The sequence below is a fragment of the Chiloscyllium punctatum genome, chromosome 31, assembly GCF_047496795.1.
Source record: "Chiloscyllium punctatum isolate Juve2018m chromosome 31, sChiPun1.3, whole genome shotgun sequence".
Lineage (NCBI taxonomy): Eukaryota > Metazoa > Chordata > Chondrichthyes > Orectolobiformes > Hemiscylliidae > Chiloscyllium > Chiloscyllium punctatum.
The window spans coordinates 29,108,098-29,129,506 of NC_092769.1; the positions used below are offsets into that span (position 1 = coordinate 29,108,098).

Below are 21,409 nucleotides of genomic sequence, written 5' to 3' on the forward strand. Positions count from 1 at the left end.
CTCACAATAATATTCCATCTCAAAATTAGCCAAGTTACACCAGTAATAAAGCTCATCCACCCAATGAGGCACTTCAGTACAATATCCTGCAGTGTTACACACAGCCACCTTTACCAGAGAATAAAATCTCTGTCACAAAATTGAAGGCCAAGAGCATGTCTCTTTCAAGGAGCTGAAGTCAAACTCAATTTTTGGACTGATTTTTATTACACCTGATTGAACATTTAAATCTCAGAGCATAATCTTTGTTTTTTAAACAAAGTGTGTGGGAAACATCCCACATCTTACTAAAAGTTCAGTTCAGTCTGATACATAGAGCCAAAGGTCAAGCAAACATCACACTTTCCATTCACTTCTACAAAGGGCTGACATCACATTTCTTCAGGATTTAAACTATTTTATAAATTGTTTGTAAACTCATTTGTCACGTTAAAGAACTGGACAATAAATGACATTGCATACAATAAGAGTGAAGCCTGTGAGAGCAGATTTAGCTTTGGGGGGCAGTGTATGCACTTTCTAAATTCTGGGAGCACTTTGGAAGACTGCTCCCAGATGGTGATAGTGAACATATCTGGAATGCACTGTTTAGATTTGGGAATCCACAGGAGACAACTGTGGTTTCACTAATACTTGGCTTGCGTTGTTGGTGTACAGTAAGCAATTCATAAAGTTACTTATGTATTGTTGTTGACTACCTGAATGGTATTCAAATCTGTCAGGTTGCCTTCAATAGTGTCAATGCATCTATTGTAAATGTTTTACAATATTCCAGAACTGCCCAGTGCTTGGAAAATTCAGGGGGGACAAAAAAAATCACATTGAGTAATTTGAAATTAAGAATCCAAGAGGACGTAACCACTGAAGTATTCGATTCAAATAGTTAAATGGAGTGCTCACATTTAAAAATATTCTTATCCATAGGAATGGATGGACTGACAGAATTGGGATCAAGTTCCTCGCTGGGGAGTGTGAAATGTGCTTTGATAAAGTCACCTGCATTTACTGACAATACTTTGGCAAGCTCGGAAATTTAAGAAACAATACAAGCTTCATTGCTGCTCCAGTTGGGTCCCAAGCTCTGTGAAAAAAAAACAATGTTCAGGTTTATTGCATACACTCTGAAACACGTGTTTCTTCTACAGATCCTGCAAGTTTCCCCAATGAGCATAGTCCATCCAAATGATGTTCCTAACTTTGGCCAACTCATTTCTTTCTGAGCCTCTATAACCTGAAGAATGACCAGAAGCAATTACTCCACATATGTGGGAACATTACAAACGAGGATTTTTTTCCTTCAGAATTGACTTCCATATATTCAGTGCCCAGAACAGATAAAAAGCTTGTTACCTTTTATAGAGCAATGATTCAGTGGGAGTAAAACGCCAACCTTTTCTTGCTGAACAATCACGCTGCCTAAATTTTAAACATGAACACTTCTTAATAGTTCACCAGATCCTAACGAAATATTTTGTGCAAAACAAATCAGATGATACATAGTTATTCAGATAATAAAACAAGTTTGTTCATTGAAGAACCCAGAGGAAAAGGTCATGCAACAATGTGAGTTTGATATACCTCAATCATCATTTCAGGTGCATTCTCTGCATAAATTCTCCTTTTCCTCCTCGAAGTATTTAACTTCTTGAATAACTGAGAGCATGAAATCATAGTTATACAACACAAAATCAGACCCTTCAGTCCAACTTGGCCATGCTGACCAGATATCCAAAATTAATCTAGTCCCATTTGCGAGCATTTGTTCCATATCCATCTTAAACCCTTTCTACTGATTATCAGTTTATTTTACTTTATCAGCACATGAAATACTGACATTTTATTCTCCTAACATTGGTTCAAGAAATCATAAGTTCATTCATCCAAGTTAATTTTGTAATCTTTCACAAAGAAACAAGTGAGAACAACATATAGCTGAGTGCAAAACAAAATTCTACAGCTGCCCGATATCTGGGAACACTCTACAACTGAGGCACTGATACTGCACAAGTTTGTCAGCACAGTTTCAATTACTGACAATAATTTAGACTTCACACAGTTAAGGTAAATGTGAGATATCTGAATTTCATGAATTGGTTCCTATGGTCATCACTTTCTCCTTTGATCAACAAAAAATATTCTTGGTTTAATCTTCTCCAAGTGCAATAGGAACCAATTCAGAGTCGAAAAGTGTCATGCTGGAAAAGCACAGCAAGTCAGGCAGCATCCGAGAAGCAGGAGAGTTGCTGATTCGGGCATAAGCCCTTCATCAGGAATCACAGGCTTCAGAAAAATAACTGGCATAGACTTATGCCAATACATATGTAGAAGGGTCAGAGCATGTTACTATCAGATTAGAGACTAATTTCAGATTTGGTACCATTCAGTGCAACATTTCAGTATGATACTTACATATGTTCCTAAAAGAGAAGTTGTCTAAAACTACAAGCTCTAGATGATTATACGATTAAACCTGGAAATAAAGCTGGTGAACAAGAATGGCAAAGTGAAGTCCCATCAGTATCGCCTCGGGCAGTGTCAAGTACGAATTTGACAACACAGTTGCCACTTTGGTGTAACCTGCAGTCTGGCCAAATTGCAGCAAAAATCTGTTCAATTTTATCTGCAAACTATTGAATGCAAAATCCTCCTTGCACACTAATGAGGCAGCATTTAGGGATGTCATTTTTAAAATATATTATTTTCAAAGTTCCTCACAATTAAGAGTGATCACTTGGTGCTGTCTGCATAACACAGTACGAAAAGGAACTCACAAAAAAAAATTATAACCCCAATTCAGAGTCATTAATTCATTGATATTGCATGGGTCCAGCATTTATAAGTAATCAGTTGTTTAAAATAAATACAGATACATTTACTAACTATATTGGAGTACAGTCAAATTTCTTACTGAACAGTGACAGGATTGGACAGAGTCTGCATGGATTTAAGAGAGGGGAATCATACTTAGCAAATTTACTGAAATAATCTACAGAGTCAAATATTAAAGAAAGAATTTGCAGGATATTTAGAAAAGCTTATCATTAAACATGGTAGACTGGGTTTTGTGAAAGAGAAACTATATTTGACAAATTTATGACAGTTCATTGAGGAGATAACAAGCAGGGCTGATAAAGGGCAATCCAATGATGTTCTGTATTTGGATTTTAAAAATGTAAATGATAAGGTGCTACATAAAAGTTAATTGCACAATTTAGGAGCTCATGGTATCAGCGTAATGTATTCGTATGGACTGAGGATTGGTTAACAACACTGGCTGTTGCTGAGTCCTCACTTGGAGTACTGTATACAATGTTAGCTCCCATATTTAATAAAGAATAAACTAACATCGGAGACCATTCAAGAAAGATTCACTTAGCTGCTTTGAGGACGAAAGGGTTGACCTATCAAGAATAGATAAGCAGGAGTGATCTTATGGAAACAAGATTCTGAGGAGCTTGACATGGTAGATGTTGACTAGATATTTTAGCACCAGTGAAGTCTCAAACCAGGGGACATTACATAAGGGAACATTCATTTTCGGAAAAGTAAAGAATTTTTTTTTCTCAGTGAATGGCTAGAATTTTCTCGCCCAAAAAATTGTGAAAGTTAAATGTGGGAGGGGAATGGTTGGGTTATTCTTCGGAGGGTTGTTCTGGCTTGTTAGGCTGAAGGGCCTGTTTCCACAATGTAGGGAATCTGTGATTCTATCTCAAATTATTTTAAAAGAGGGCAGATATACTTTTGAAATATTGAGCAGTTGAGGGCTATGCGGATCAAGCATAAAAGAGGTGTTGAGGTCTGGGTTGGCCAAGCCATGATCTGATCGAATGGGGGAACAAGCTGAAGGGAATGAGTGCCCTACTCCTGTTCCGATTCCTTGAACCTCCGTTTTATGTTTTTTTGTTTGCAAAGAAGAGTGTGATACAATGTTCTAAAGATTTCAGATGTTGTGAAAAGCAGTGAAAATGGGATGTTTATGTACTGATTCAGATGGTATTGATTCATCAATCACAGCTATACAGTCACGAGTAGGAAGGCAATTCCCTCCATGAATAAAGGAAATCTACTGCAGAGCTCACACAAAGGGAATTCTTACCCTCAGTAAACTCTCCCATCACATTACCCAACATATCAGCAAAGGCAGGATGCACTGCGCATTCTCTAGCCAACAAAGTGACCCGCGGGTGATTGATGTCAGCTCTGGACCAATGAAAGCTCGGTGGGCGGATCTGGAGGACCTCGCGTGATGTTGGTCCTCCAACCAATCAAAGTGAATAAAGGGCGGAGCTAAACTAAACCATGTGATCAACCTCACGCGCAGTGCAGAGTCGCTGTAATGAATGTTCGGGAAGTTATGGAGAGAAAGGATACGGTAAGGAAAGAAATAAACAGGGCAACGGGAGAAAAACTGTGTTGCTATGAGCGGAGAAGTTTTACAAACAAATTGTGTTCGTCGTAAAACACATTTGAACGTCCCAGTCCCGTTTTTGCAGTAAATGGGGAATGGCCTCAGCGCGACTGCAGACCTGAGTGAGCGCCGCCATCTTTATTCGGGACAACGATTCACTGGACACGTGAGGAGCCGCCATCTTTCTAGGGGGCAAGATGCAGCCAGGCGCATGTGCAGCCTTTCTCTAGTTCAGACTCGTTGGGATCATAGCAGCCAATCCTGCTCTGATTCAGCTCTGGGCGCCCTCATAACCACTTTGTCAATATCGAGTCTCGAACCATGGGTGTATTTTTGGTCTGTTTACTACTGTATTATTACTTTTATAGACCCTTTGTAAATGAGTTTTTCACTGCTGCCCAGCCCCTGACCATGTACTGCTCTATTATCAAATTACTTTTTTCTTGAATATTTTTGACAGTCAAGAATTCTTTTTTTCCAACAAGCAAGTGTATTTTCCTTCCATTTCTGATTATCAAATTCTGCACCATTTTCATTCCATTTAATCCATTTTGCACTCCCTGAAACATCAACTGTGTTTCTCCTTCCACAGATACCAGTGATTAATGCCAAAGCCCTGTTGCTTGTGGAGAGGGTGATGTTTGACTTTCTTGTACAGCTGCAGTTTGTGTGGTGAAGGTGTTCCCACAATGTGGTTGGGTAAGTGGTATTATAGATTGTTCATTCAGCAACAGTGATGATTTGAAAATAATGTCCAAATCAACAACAATTTGTATTTTTATTATGATGCTTATAATTTCACAAAAATGCTCGAGAACTTTAGACATAAGGCCAGAGATGGAGATATTAGGTCAGGTGACCAAACGCATTGCCAAAAAGCAGGTTTTGAGGGATGTCTTAAAGGTGGAAAGCAGACCTGAGAGGTTTTGGTTGTGAATTTCAGACCATGCTGCTTCAGCAACTGTAGAAACAGCTACACAGGTGAAGTAATGAATTAACAAATGGTTGGGAGTCTCAAAGAAAATAGGTTGTCGAGGTCTCAAAGTGTGTGTGGTGCAGGGATTATTATAGTCAGGAATTAAATCACGTGTGAGAATTTTAAATTGAGGGATATTGGCCAGGTTAGACTAGATTGGGTTGGGGTATCTGGTCAGCATGAATGGGTTGGACCGAAGGGTCTGTTTCCTTGCAGTACCTCTCTATGGCTGTATGCTGTTGATTATAATTAGGAGGGTTTTGATGAATCAACAACCAGAGATTTAGACTTTCTTGATATTCCAGGGAGGTTGAATGTGGGAAGCTGGCCCTGAGTGTGTTTGGATAATGAAGTCTGGAGATAACACACGATGGATGAGAGATTTCGTAAATGAGCTGAGATGATGGTGGAATCAGCTAGAATTAGTGATCTTGGAGTGGGACTGGGCTGTCACCCTCACCTCGCCTCTGGGATTCAGTTAGTTGTCAGGTTGTGAATTAGGGCGGTAACACAATCGGGAGCTGAGTGGCCCTGGTGGAGCCTAAAATGAGTGTCACTCAGCTGACTGTTGCTGAGCAGTTGCTGCTTGGTAGCCCTGTTGATGACATCTTCCATCACTTTACTGCTGATCGAGTGTGGACTGATAGATGGAAATTGGCTGGGTTGGATTGCCCTCTGTTTTTGCGTTGAACATCCCTGGGCAATGTTCCACATTGTCGATAGGTGCCAGTGCTGGAGTGGTACTTGGCTTGGTGGGTGTCCGGTTCTGGAGCACAAGCCATCAGTATTATTGCCAGAATATCTGCAGGGCCTGTAGCCTTTGCACTACTGAACCATTTCTTGACGTTATTCAAACTGAATCAAACTGGCTTAAAACTCACATCTGTGATGTTATAAACCACTGGAGAAGGCTAAGATGGACCATCCCACTTTGCACTTCTGGCTGAAGATTGCAGCAAATGCTGTCACCTTATCTGGTGCATGGATGAGTGAGGCCCCTCCATCAGTAAGGGTGGGGATATCTGTGATGCTTCCTCCAGTGAGTTGTTTAATTATCCATCACCGTTCACAACTGGGTGTGGCAGAACTGCAGAGCTCCGATCTGTTCCATTGGATGTAAGATCACTTAGTTCTATCATTTGCTGCTGATGCTGTTTGAGCTGCAAATAGTCCTGTTTGATAGCTTCAACAGGTTGGCACTTCATTTTTAGGTCTGCCTGGTGCTGCTCATGGCATGCCCTCCTTTCCTGTCCATTGTGATGGGAAGTGCAGGATTTACAAACCCATGAGATTACAGATTGTGCTGGAGAACAGTTATGCTGCTGTTGATGTCCCACAGTGCCTCAGAGATACCCAGTTTGAGATCCTACATCTCTTCAAAGTCTGTCCCATTTAGAACGGTGATAGTGCCACTCAACGCAATGGAGGTTTTTCTCAACTTTAAGGCAAGACTTTGTCTCCAAAAGGAATGTGTGATGGTCACTCTCACTGATACTGTCATGGCCAGATGCATCTGCCGCTGGTCAATTTATAACAATGAGATCAAGTATGTTTTACACTCTTGTTGGTTCCCTCACCACCCGCTGTAGACTCAGTTGAGCAGCTATATCCGTTCGGACCTGGCCAGCTCAGTCCGTAATTCTGTTGCAGAGCTAGTCTCGATTGTGGACATTGAAATCCTGTACCCAGAGTAAGTTTGACTCCATTTTATTGCCTCAGTGCTTCCTCCAAGTGTTGTTCAACATGAAGCAGAAGTGATTCATCAGCCAAGGGAGGACGGGACGTGGTAATCAACAGAAGCCATGAGACTTCCTGGTCTCCGGAGCCAATGCTGTGTACTCCCAGGACAAATCCTCCCTGTGTGTACACCACTGTGCCACCACCTCTGCCTGGTCTGTCCTGCCGGTGGGACGGGACATATCCAGAGATTTCAGGAGAAAGTGAAGACTGCAGATGCTGGAGATCAGAGTCAAGAGTCTGGTGCTGGAAAAGCACAACGGGTCAGGCTGATGAAGGGCTTAGACTCGAAACGTCGATTCTCCTTCTCCTCGGAATGCGCCTGACCTGTTGTGCTTTTCCAGCACCACACTCCCGGTATCTAGGGATGGTGATGGTGGTGTCTGGTCATTGTCTGTATGGGATGATTCCGTGAGTATGACTATGTCAGGCTGTTCCTTGACTAGTCTGTGAGACAGCTCTCCACATTTTGGCACCAAAAACCATATCTTAGTGAGGAGAACGTTGCACCTTCGAGAGGGCTGATTCTGTGGTTGTAATTTCTGGTGCCTTGTTAGTTGCCAACTGGTCCATCCAGTTTCATTCCTGTATTGAGACTTGGCAGTGATTAATACAGTGAGTAGCTGGCTGGGCCGCTCTCAGGTTGGCAGGATTTGTTTCGCCATTGACAATGGTTTCATGGAGATCAGGAGATTCCTAATACGTTGTTTTTTCTTGAATTCAGATTCCACCATCTGCCAAGATGGGATTCGAACCAGGACTTCAGTCGTTTGTTTAAATATTCTGGATAAAACCTAAATACATCAGGTTTGTTCACTCATTTTAAATATCACTAACCCTGGTTTTGTTTCTTTGTAAAACACTGCCCATCATCCTGTCTTCTCCATTCTCCCCTCCAACAACGAGTGAGGATCACATGGAGTTTCTCTGTCACTAAGACTGTGATAATCCGATCTGCTGTTTCTCTCCCTCCCACTAGCCCACTGAGCCCAACTGCCTCACGTGGTGTTCCTGGTTTTTTTCCTAAACCTCCATCTTTCTCCAGTGTCTTGTCAAGCCTTATCAGAGCTCACCTTGACCCTTTACCCTAATCTCGTTAAACTCACTTTCCAACTCTCTTTCCTTCACTGCCGCCTCATCACTCCACTTCGCCAATTCATCGATATTGTTCCTTGTTCTGTCTGTTGGTCTTTTCTGGTTGTGTCCTTCTCTCCCATTCTGTGAAAAACTAATATTTGACCTCACCGCTGTTGGAAAATCCTGCTCCGTCTCCACTCTCCCTTTCCTTTCTGAATTCCTTGCATTTGGTGTCCCTCAACGATCTATCCTTGGTCTCTCCTGTATCTCACGTACATAGTGCCAGGAGGTGATATCATCCAAAAACACTGTGTTCGGTTTGACATGTACACTGACGATGCCCAGCTCTCCCTCCCCATCATCCCTCTCCATTACTCCACTGTTACTCAGTTATCAAACTGCTTACCACGCTCCCACTACTCGATTAGCTGCTGTTTCCTCCAATGAAACATTGTCACGGTTAAACTTATTGCCTTACCTTTACCTTTCTGCTGAGCCCCTCCCTCCCACTGGGAACTCTCTGAGGGAGAATGACACTCTTCACAATATTGCTGTTATATCTGACCTCAAAATGACCTTTTGATCAGACATCCACACAATCACAACATCAGGAATTCCAATCTCTTAAACGTTGCTTTTCTCCACCTCGCCCCAGCTCCATTGCTACTAAAACCCCGTACCCGCGTCTGTGTCGCCTTAAACTTGAATCCAAAACAGAACCCTTGATTCCGTGACTAAAAATCTGGTTTCAGACTCCCCTCTCAGTATTTACCTTCAGACACATCCCCTCTGTACTTATCCTGCCAAACCCCTTAAGAATCCCATCTGTCTCAATGAGATCACCTCTCTTTCTCCAAAATCCAGTGAGTAGAGTCCCAACCTTTTCAGCCTTTATTTAAAAGATAATCCCTCCAAACCAGGGATCATCTCATTGAATCTTCCCTGAAATGCCCCCAATAAAGTGACACATTTCCTTATCTAAAGGGACCAAAACTGCTCTCATTCCTGCAGATATGGTGGTCTCACCAGCACTCCTACACGTTACTCTCAGGTATATACTCCAAACTCTAATACTGAAAACTTTTGAAACAAAACATTCGATTCCCGTTCCTGATTCCCTGTTGTAACTGTGTGGTAGCTTTCTGTGTTTCCTGAACAATTACCCCGGTCCCTTTGTGGTGCAGCTTTCTACAGTTTCCACCATTTAAATAGTACTTTGTTCTTTATTATCTCCTCCAAAATGAGCAACTTCCCATTTTTCCCAAGTTACTCCCCATCTGGCAACTTGTTGCCCCCTTCTCCTGTGCATCTCTCTCTTTTCATAATCCTCTTAGATCTTTCCGGTTATGCCTTTTCTAGGAGATATCCCCCCTTCCCATTCTTCCGAACATTTACTGGGAGCACTGGGCAATGGGAAGCAGGCAGAGTTGCCATCTTTTTAGCGATATGCTTTGGAGTGATTGGGAGGATCTTCCTACCCATTGGTCAGGATGGAGACAAGTTGCCCATCGTTAGGCATTAGCGTTTCACACCCATGTCTTATTGATGAGGCAGAGCGGCAGCACGGAATGAAAGAAAAGAAAGTCATTCTTGTTCCCCATATCTCACTGACGCTTGGATCATTTTCTCCAATGTGTCAAAGAACAGCTGTGTTCAGTCACATGAGATCTCAAGTTGGAATCTCCTAGAAACACACAGATTTCCCTCTGAGTTAACTGCTGATGTCCTCAAGGGTAATATGTACAGTAATCCTGGGCCACGAGGAGGGGATGGTGTGGGTTTCTAACTTGAACTGATAGTGACAGATTTTATAAACTTGTATTACAGGATATTACAGGTGGACATTCAGATGGTAATCTCAGTTAATGTTTTGCCAAACTCTGATTGAATTACTCAGTATATCAGGATCTGGATATTCGCATTGTGTGTGTGAGTATTGTGTTCCAGATCAATCCCATTTGCTGCATAAAAATTCTCCTTGGAATCATCGCATTCTCTCAAAAGGTCTCCCCAAACCTTCAATGTGTCATGTAATCCTTTTATGATGACCTGATGAGTGTAAGGTTTATTACTCGAATGTGTAATTTTTGTATAAGGATGTCTCAGAGAGGGAGCAGAATATTCTTAAAGGGGAGAATAACCATTTTGAAGGGAGGCTGTTGTTTATTGGTATCAATGACATAGGAATAGAAGAGTTCACATTGTTGGATCATTGGAATCTCTTGTGGGGTAGAATTGACCTCCATCAGAAGGATGGATTGTACTGGCACTGGAAGGGAACAGTTGCTAGTGCTATTCAGGAGGCATTAACCCAGTGAAGGAATGTGGGTAACCCAGAGAGAGAGTGAGGGAAGAGCTCAGTCTGAGGCTGGTACAGTTCAGACGTCAAATAGTCAAGGCAGGCAAGGGCATGGCAGAGAACGAGGTAGGACTGAGCAGTTACCCTGCATTTATTTCAGTGCAGGAGGCCCGATAGGTCAGGCAGATGAGCTCAAGGCATAGTTTTGAACATGGCACTGGGATATTATCGCAATTACAGAGGCATGACTCAGGGATAGATAGGGCTAGCAGCTTAATGTTCCAGTGTATAGATGCTATAGCAAAGATAGAAAGGGGGCAACAGAGCAGGGGAAGTGGTATTTTTCATTAGGTATAACATTACAGCTGGGTTTCAAGAGGGTATTCCTGGGAGTATATCGAGGCAAGTTATACAGGTGGAACTGAGAAATAAGAAAGGGATGATCTCCTTACTGGGATTGTATTATTGATCTCTCCTCACCCCTTCCCCAATCGTCAGCAGGGAATTGAGAAGCAAATTTACGAAGACATCACTTATCTGTAAGAATAGTATGGTTTTATACAAGACTTGACCTTTTTTATTCATTCACAGGATGAGGGTGTCACTGGCTGGGCCCAAAGGGCAGTCACATTGCTGTGGGTCTGGAGTCACATGTAGGCCCGACCTGTTTAGAATGGCAGATTCGTTCCCTGAAGGATATTAGTGAATCTGATGGGGTTTTTTTTCGCAACAATCGACAATGGATTCATGGTCTTTCATAGATTCCTAATTCCAAATTTTTATCGAATTCACATTCCACCACCTGCCCTGGCAGGATTCCCACCCAGGGCTCCAGAACGTTATCTGGGTATCTGGATTATCCATCGAGTGATAATCTCACTAGGCCATTTGGCAGGGTGAGTGACTGAGGTATCCGTAGGACAGCACATCAGCACCAAAATTCCCATGGTCTCTGCAGAACTTAGAAAGGGCTGGGAGGGAAATATATTCCTGTAGGTAGCAGAAATGGCAGAGGTTAATGCGCTGTATCTGGTGATAAGTGAGGTGGCAAGTGAGGACCGGTGGAGTATATTCTTCTTGTGGTTGGAGGGGTGGTGAAAAGGCGAAGGTGCAGGAAGTGGAGGATATGCATTGAAGGGCATTGTTGATCACGTGGAAGGGAGATGTGGTCCTTGAAATAGGAAACCTTTCTGGGATGTCCTGGAGTGGAATTGCTTCTCCTGGGAGCAGATATGCCAGAAGCAGAGGAATTGAGAGTACAGGATCACGTTTTTACAGGAATATACTCGAGGGTAATCAGGAGAGTAAAAAGGGGACATGACATATCTCTAGGAAATGGTTTAAGGAGAATCCAAAGAGATTCTACAAATACATCAAGGATAAAAGAATAATCAGGCAGAGAATAGGGCACCTTAAAGATCAAGAAGGCCATCTATGTAACAACAGAAAGTGGGAGAGATACTGTGCTATTCTGTTCTAGAGAGTTTGGAGAAATAATAGTGATAACTTGAAAAGTGTCCATATTACAGAGGTGGATGTACTGGATCGTAGCAAGGTGTATCCCAGAAATTTGTGGAAAGCTAGGAAAGTGATAGCAGTGCCCCTCCCTGAGATATTTATATCATCATTTGTGACAGATGAGGTGCTGGAAGATGTGTGCCATTATTTTAAAAAGTGGTAAGGAAAGGCCAGGGAGCAAGAGGACAGTCACCCTGACATCAGTGGCAGGCAAGTTGTTGGAAGGGATTCTGAGGGATAGGATTTACATGTATTTGGAAAGACGAGGAATGATTAGGGATAGTCAACGTGGCTTTGTGTGTGGGAAAGTGTCTTTCTCTAACTTGATTGAGTTTTTTTGAAGGCAGACTGTGGACGTTGTCTATATGGACACTGAACAATGTTCCACAAAGCAGACTGGTTAGCAAGGTTAGATAACATTGAATGTTGGGAGAACCAGCCATTTGGATACAAAACTGGCTTGAAGGTAGGCGGCAGAGGGTGGTGATGGAAGGGTTGCTTTGTGGGCTGGAGGCCTGTGAGCAGCAGTGTGCTGCAGGAATGGATATGGGCTCCTTAAATAAATGACTTGGATGTGAATATGAAGTATGGTCGGTAGGTTTACAGAAGACACCAAAATTGGAGGTGTAGTGGACTGTGAAGAAGGTTAGTTCAGAATACAACAGGATGTTGATCAGATGAGCCATTGGAGCAAGGAATGGCAGATGGAGTTCAATTTAGATAAATGTGAGCTGTTGTATTTTGGAAAGGCAAATCAGGACAGGACGTATGCACTTAATGGTAAAGTCCTTGGGAGTGTTGTTGAACAAAGAAACCATGGTGTGCAGTTTCATTGTTCCTTGAAAGTGGTGGTGCAGGTAGGAAGGCTAGTGAAGGTGGCGTTTGGTACACTTATATTTATTGGTCAATGCGTTGAATACAGAAGCTGGGACGTCATATTGTGGCTGGACAGGACATTGATTAAGGCATTCAGGAATTCTGTTTTAAGTTCAAAATTCCCTGTTGTGGGAAGGAGGTTGTGAATCTTGAAAGAGTTCAGACAAGATTTACAATGATTTTGCCAGGTTGGAGGATTTGAATTAAAGGGAGAGGCTGAATAGGCTAGGGTTAATTTCCCTGGAGAGTCAAAGACTGAGAGGTGATTTTACGGAGATTTATAAAATCACGAGGGGCGTGGATATGGTGAACAGCCAGAGTCTTTTGCCCCCAGGTTAGATGGGTCCAAAACAAGAGCACATGGGCTTAAGTTGAGAGGGCAAAAATTTAAAAGGGATCTAAGGGGCCACGTGTTCAAACTGAGCTGTGTAGAATGAGCTGCCAGATGAAGGAGTGGAGGCTGATAGACTTACAACATTTAAAAGGCATCCGATTGGGTACATGAATAGGAAGGGCTTCGAATGATACGGACCAATAGCTGACAAACCGGACCCCATTAGTTTAGGATTCCTAGTTGGCATGGACCAATTGGACCAAAGGTCTGTTTCTGTGCTGTACTTCTCTGACACTAATAAATGAAAATAAGAAGTGTTCCTCTTTTGTGGAGAGTTAGCAGAAGCACAGATAATTATCCTTGGAGCTGAGAAGGTTAAGCAATGATTTCAACCAGGTGCAGATTTGTTTCCAAGGTATTTAATTTACAGAAAGAGAGAAGAATTGTTAACAACGTCACAATTTTAATAACTATTTTCAAGTAATTGGCAACTAATGCAGGATGAATATGTGAATATTATTTTATTCAGTAAATTCTGAGCATCTGGAACAGTCTGAATGGCAGCTGGACACAGATTCAGCAGTTATTCATAAACTGATTTGGAATTTTACTTTTTAAGGAAAGATTTTGGGGGGCTATGGGCAAATGGGAGGGGAGTTGGGACAGATTTGCAGCATCTCCAGAGGGAGGGAGTATAGCCCCAATGGGCTGAATAGCCCCCAGCCCCTGTGCTCTGTGATACTGCCCCATTCACTGTGAATGATGAAGCTCATCCCAGGGCAGAGAGGGAGGATACCACCACTCACCTCACAATGGGCCTCAGATGATTGATGTCAGCGCAGGCCAATAGGAGGCAGAGGGTGGGACTGGAGGACCAGGCAGGACCAGTTTGTCTTCCAACCAATCTGAGTGAATGAGGGTATCCTTAAGGCTGGAATTAAAGAAAGGCACGTGTAGCAGAGATTTGAGAAACTGGAGAAGATTAGAGATAGGGAGCGTTCTGTGGCTGGAGAGGCATCATATAAATAAGGAAGAGTTGTGAGGCTGGATGAGGTGACAGTGATCGGGAGAGTTGTGAGGATGGAGGAATTTGGAGGTAGTGAGAATTAGAGTCCTAATGTTATACAGCAAGGAAACAGGCCCTGTGGTCCAACCAGTCCATGCCGAACATAATTCCAAACTGAACTAATTGTACCTGCCTCCGCTTGGTCCACATCCATCCAAATATTTCCTATTTATGTACTTATCTGAATGTATTTTAAATATTGTAATTGTATTCACAACAACCACTTCCTCTGGAAGTTCATTCCACACATGTAAATTTAAAAAAAACCCCTAATGTCTTTTCTCAAATCTTTCTCATCTCTTCTCAAAATGAATTCCCCTCTCTCCCGGCCATTCACCTTTATCTACACTCTTCACGATTTCATAAACCTTTTAATAAGGTCACCCCTCAACCTCCTACACTCCAGTGAAAAAAGTCCCAGCCTCTCCTGATAACACAATCCCTCCTTTCCCATTAACATTCCAGTAAATCTCTTCTGAACCTGCTCCGATTTAATGATATCCTTCCTATAACAGCATGACCAGAGCTGGGTTTAGAATTCCAGAAGAGGCCTCCCCAACATCCTGTACAACCTCAATATAACGTCCTAATTCCTATACTCAAAGGTGTGAACAATGAAGGTAAGTGTGCTTGAACACCTTCTTAACCACCCAGTCTACATGTAACACAAACTTCAAAGACGTGAAGCCCTCGGTCTCTTTGTTCCATATCACTACTCAACGCCTTACGTTTAATGAGTGTACGTCCCGCCTTCGTTTGTTTTATCAAGATGTAATATTTTGCATTTATTCCAATCAAAAAATCCTTTGAGTATAAAGGCAGTAGGAGTATAATTAAGAGGGAAATCGGGAGGCAAAAAGGAGACATGAGATAGCTTTGGAAAATAGGGTTAAGGATAATCCAAAGGGCTTTTATAAATACATGAGGAACAAAAGGATAACTAGGGAGAAAATAGAGACCCTCAAAGATCAGCAAGGCAGACATTGTGTGGAGCTGCAGGTGATGGGCAAGATGGGAAACAAGTATTTTGCATCAGTGTTTACTGTGAAGAAGTACATGGGAGATATAGAATGTGGGGAAATAAATGGTGACATCTTGAAAAAAAGTCCATATTACAGAGGAGGAGGAGGAGGTGCTCAATGAGTGGCTAAGGAGCTGGTGCAGGGGAAAAGGATTCACATTTTTGGATCATTGTGATCAACTCTGGAGTAGAATTGATGGATTGTACCTGATTTGGAAGGTGTCTAATATCGAGGCAGGGAGACTTGTTAATGCTACTCGGGAGGCAGTAAACCAGCGAGGAGTGGGTGTGATCGCAAATAGATAGTGAGAAAAGAGGTATCTCTGAGGGGTACAGTTCAGAAGGCAAATAGTCATTGCAGGCAAGGGCAAGGCACAGAACAAGGTGGGATTTAGCAGTTACACTGCATTTATTTCAATGCAAGAGGCCTGACAGGGAAGGCAAATGAGCTCAGGGTATGGTTTTGAACATGGCACTGGGATATCATGGGTATTATAGAAACGTGGCTCAGGGATGGAAAGGACTGGCAGCTTAATGTTTCCGGGTATAGATGCTATAGGAAGGATAGAAAGGAGGACAAGAGGAGGGGGGGTGGCATTTTTGATTAGGGACAGCATTATGGTTGTGCTTAAGGAGGACATTCCTGGGAGTACGTACAGTGAAGTTATTTGGGTGGAACAGGGAAATAAGGAAGGGATGATCTCCTTATTGGGGTTGTTGCGTGGGTTTCATCTGGGTGCTCTGGTTTCCTCCCACAGTGCAAAGATATGCTGGGTAGGTTCGATTATCCAGGCTGAATTTCCACAGTGTTCAGGGATGTGCAAGTTGGGTGGATTATCCAGGCTGAATTGCCCACAGTGTTCAGGGATGTGTAGGTTGGGTGGATTATCCAGGCTGAATTGCCCACAGTGTTCAGGGATGTGTTGGTTGGGTGGATTATCCAGGCTGAATTGCCCACAGTGTTCAGGGATGTGTAGGTTGGGTGGATTATCCAGGCTGAATTTCCACAGTGTTCAGGGATGTGTCGGTTGGGTGGATTATCCAGGTTGAATTGCCCACAGTGTTCAGGGATGTGTTGGTTGGGTGGATTATCCAGGCTGAATTGCCACAGTGTTCAGGGATGTGTCGGTTGGGTGGATTATCCAGGCTGAATTGCCCACAGTGTTCAGGGATGTGTCGGTTGGGTGGATTATCCAGGCTGAATTGCCACAGTGTTCAGGGATGTGTCGGTTGGGTGGATTATCCAGGCTGAATTGCCCACAGTGTTCACGTATGTGTAGGTTGGGTGGCCCTGGGAAATGCAACGTTACAGGGGGAGGTTAGGAGGCTCTGAGGGTCAGTGTCGATGTGATGGGCTGAATTGTCTCATTCCCCACTGTCGGGATTCTCTGATAATTCTACTAGTTTTAAAATAGTTACAGAAAATAATAGACCATATCTATAAGTTAAGTTTCTAAATTAGACAAAGGCCAATTTTGACAGCACAAGGGAAGCACTTTCAAAATTTGTTTGCGGGAGGTTATTCCCAGGGAAAGGGATGGCTGGAAAGTGGGAACATTAAAACATAAGGAATAAGAGCAGGAGTTAGCCAACTGGCCCCTCAAGCCTGCTCTGCCATTCAATAAGATCAGGCCTGATCTTTTCATGGCCTCAGCTCCACATTCCTGCTCTCTCACCATAACCCTTAATTCTTTTCCTGTTCACAAATTTACATTTTGCCTTAAAGGCATTCAAGTTGATAACATCAAATGCTGCACTCGGCAGGGAATTCCACAGATTCACAACCCTTTAGCTGAAGAAGCTCCTCCTGAACTCAGTCCAAATCTGCTCCCCCTTATTTTGAGGTTATGCTCTCGTTTCAACCGTCCCCAGTGGAAATAACATTCCAGCTTCCATCTTTCTTACCCCCTTCATAATTTTATTTTTTTGTCTCCAACCTCCCATTCTTCTAAATTACAATGACTATAGCACCAATTTTCTCAATCTCTCCACATACGCAAACCCTCTCAACTTCCAACTCAAACTAGTGAACCTCCTCTGTTCTCCCTCCAGTGCCAGTACACCCTTGCTAATGTAAGGACATCAATCCTGTACACAGTACTCCAGGTGTGGCCTCCCCAGCACTCTGTACAGCTGCAGCATAACCATCCCTCTAGCAATGAAGGACAATATTCCCTTCACTGCCTTAATTACCTGCTGCACCTGCAAACCAACTTCCTGTGATTCATGCACAAGGACACCCAGCTCCCTCTGTACAGCAGCCACTGCATGTTTTCACCATTTCATCATCCAGTTTGCTGTTCATCCAACCAAAATGGATGACCTCACATATCACAACTTTGAACTCCATCTGCCAGACCCTTACCCACTCACATAACCTATCTGTATCCCTGTGCAGACTGACAATGCCCTCTGCAGACATTGCTCTACCTCACCTTCGTATCAAATGTGAACTCTGTCGCCATACACTTGGTCCTCAACTCCAAAACATTTGTGTAAATTGCAAACAGTTGTAGTGCCAACACTAATCCAAACACCCGTTTATCCCCATTCTTTATTTTTTGTTGGTTAACCGATCCTGTATCAATGATAATACATTACCCATAATGCTGTGCATCTTTACCTTATACAGCAGCCTTTTGTGTGGCAACTTGTCGAATACCTTCTTGAAATCCAGGTGCACCACATCCACCGAGTCCACCTTGTCCAACGCGCTCGTCCTATCCTCAAATAATTCCAGTAAATCCTTAAACATGACCTGTCTTTCCTGAATCCATGCTGTATCTGCTAAATGAGACAATTTCTACCCAGATATCTCACCACTACTTCCTTGAGAGATTCAAGCATTTTCTCCACTACAGAAGTTAAGCTAACGGGTCCTTTTTGAAAAACAGTGGCACTGCATTTGCAGCTTCCAGTCTGTCAAAACCATCCCAGAATCCAACAAATTTTAGTGAATTATCACGAGTCTATTTGTTATTGACCCCCCCTCCCCCCTCCCCCCTCCCCCCTCCCCCCTCCCCCCTCCCCCCTCTATCTCCTTTAGTCCTTGGGATGCAATCCATCAGGGCCAGGAGACCCATCTACCTTTAGGCTGTTATCTTTCCCAACATTACCTCATTACTGGGAATGATTGCTTCTCTGTCCTCATCTGCCATTGCCTCCATAGGCCTGCAACAACAAGAGTACACAGACAGTATGTTCCTGTTAAGGCCAAGGATGGTCGGTGTAGAGAATGCTGTCTGTCGAAAGAAATTGAGGGCCTGGTCAAGAAAATGAAGGAGGCATATGGCATGTACAGAGAGCTGTGTTTGTGTGAATCCCTAGAGGAGTATAGGGGCAGTAGGAGTATACTCTGGGTAAACCAGGAGGGCAAAAAGGGGACATGAGATAGCTTTAGGAATTAGGTTTAAGGAGAATCCAAAGTGATTGTACAAATACACTAAGGACAAACGAGTAACCAGGCAGAGAATAGGTACCCGCAAAAATCAAGGCTGTCTGTGGAACAGCAGGAGGTGAGAGAGATTCTGTATGAGTGGAGAGGTTTTAAGAACAAAATATGCACATCGGAAAACACTAATTTGAACGTCCCAGTCTCGTGTTTTCAGTAAACAAGGAATTGCCTCAGTGTGGCTGCAGGCATGAGTGCGCGCCGCCATCTTTATTTGGGGCAAAAATTCACTGGACACGTGTGGAGCCACCAGCTTTGTAGGGGGCAAGGTGCAGCCAGGTGCATGTGCAGCCTTTCTCTGGGACAGAGTCATTGGGCAGGATTTACACAGAGCACATTCAAACTCAGAAATGGATGTTTATTTCTGGATTTGTTTTTGTCATTCATTTAAATGATTTGGTATCGTAAATGAGTTTGCAGGTCATTCAAAATTGGAGGTATTGTGGATAATGAAGAAGGTTACCTCAGATTACAATGAGATATTGATCATATGGGTTTAATTTAGATAAATGTGAGGTGCTGCATTTTGGAAAAGCAAATCAGGTCAGGACTTATACACTGAATGGCAAGGCCCTGGAGACGGTTTGTGGAACAAAGAGACCTTGGACTGCAGGTTTATAGTCCTTGCAAGTCAAGTTGCAGGCAGATAGGATGGTTAAGAAGGTGTTCAGTGTATTTTCCTTTATTGGTTCGAGCATTGAGTATAGGATGTGGGAGGTCATGTTGCTGTACAGGACATTCATTAGGCCACTTTTGGAATATTGTGTGCAGTTCTGGCCTGCCTCCTATCAGAAGGGTGCTGTGAAACTTGAAAGGTTTCAAAAAAGACTTAGAAGGATGTTGTTAGGGTTGGAGGATTTGAGCTGTCGGGTGAGGCGTAAAAGGCTGGGGCTGTTTTCCCTGGAGTGCTATAGGCTGAGTGGTGATGTTATGGAGGTTTATACAATCATGAGGGGCATGAATAGAGTAAATGAACAAGGTGTTTTCCCTGGAGTGGTGGTGTCCAGAAGTAGAGGGCATTGCTTTAGGGTGAATGGATAAAATTTCAAAGGGGCCTAAAGGACAACTCTTTCTTGCAGTGGGTGGAATGAGCTGCCAGAGGAAGTGGTGGGAGGCTAGTACAATTAAAATATGTTAAAGGCATCTAAATAGACAGATAATATGATTAGGAAGCATTTACAGGGATATGGGCCAAGTGCTGGCAAATGGGAATAGATTAGGTTTGGATCCCTGGTTGGCAAGGATGAGTTAGACCGAAGGGTCTATGTCGGTGCTCTACATCTCTATGACTGTGGGATCATAACAGCTTACACTGTTCTGCTTCATCTCTGGGCTCCCTCATGACCACTTTGTCAATGTCTAGCTTGCTCAGTATCGAACAATGGGTGTATTTTTGGTCTGTTAAGTATTTTACCATTACTTTTACAGACATTTTTGTAAGTTAATTTTTCACTGCCACCCAGCCCCTGACCATGTGCTGCTTATTAATTTTTTTCTGGAAAATCTTTGACAGTCAAGAATTCTTTTTTCTAATTAGCAAGTGCATTTTCCTTCTATTTCGAATTATCAAATACTACACCATTTTCATTCCCTTTAATCCATTTTGCACTCCCTGAAACATCAACTGTGTTTCTCCTTCCACAGATACCAGTGATCATTGCCAAAGCCCTGCTGCCTGTGGAGAGGGTGATGTTTGACTTTCTTGTACAGCTGCAGTTTGTGTGGTGAAGGTGCTCCCACAATGTGGTTGGGTAAGAGACATTACAGAGTATTCATTACAGCAACAGACATTTGAAGATAATGTTCAAATCAAGAACAGTTTGTAGTTTTATTATCCTGCTTATAATTTCATAAAAATATTATTGGGAACTTTAGACATAAGGCCAGAGAAGGATGATATTAGGTCAGGTGACCAAAAGCATTGCCAAATAAGCAGGTTTTGAGGAATGTCTTAAAGGGGGAAAGCAGACCTGTGAGGTTTTAGCTGCGAATTTCAGACCTTGTTGCTTTGGCAACTGTAAAAGCAGCCACACAGGTGAAGTAATGAATTAACAGGTCATTGAGCGTCTCGAACAGAATGGGTTGTCGAGGTCTCAAAGGGTGTGAGATGCAGCGAGCTAGGGATGATCACAACCAGGAATTAAATCAAGAGTGAGAATTTTAAATTGAGGGATGTGGGCCGGATGCTGGCAGGTGAGACTAGATTGGGTTGGGATATCTGGTCAGCATGGATGGGTTAGATTGAAGGGTCTGTTTCAAAGCTGTACGTCTCTGTGGCTCTATGTTGTTGATTATGAATAGGAGCCTTTTGATGGAAGAACAAGTTTTGGTACGAGGGATTACTTGGGCAGCAGAGATTTAGTTTTTCTTGAGATTACAGGGAGGTTGAATGTGGGAGGCTGGCCAGGAGTATGTTTGGATAATGAAGTCTGGAGATAACACAAGGTGGATGAGAGTATATGAGCTGAGACAAGGGTGGAATCAGCGAGAATTAGTGATCTTGGAGTGGGACTGGGCTGTCACCCTCCCCTCGCCTCTGGGATTCAGCTTGTTGTCAGGTTGTGAATCAGGGCGGTAACACAATCGGGAGCTGAGTGGCCCTGGTGGAGCCTAAAATGAGTGTCACTCAGCTGGCTGTTGCTGAGC

The 21,409-nt window shown here is 43.0% G+C and overlaps 1 long non-coding RNA gene across 1 annotated transcript in view; it reads left to right on the forward strand.

Moving 5' to 3' along the window:
- Positions 1-20,413: 20,413 nt before the first annotated feature.
- The window catches only part of LOC140456807 (uncharacterized), a 41,062-nt gene continuing 40,066 nt past the window's right edge, over positions 20,414-21,409 (forward strand). Inside the window, exon 1 of the long non-coding RNA XR_011953143.1 lies at positions 20,414-20,514. This is a non-coding gene — a long non-coding RNA (uncharacterized lncRNA). The remainder of the gene's footprint in view (positions 20,515-21,409) is intronic.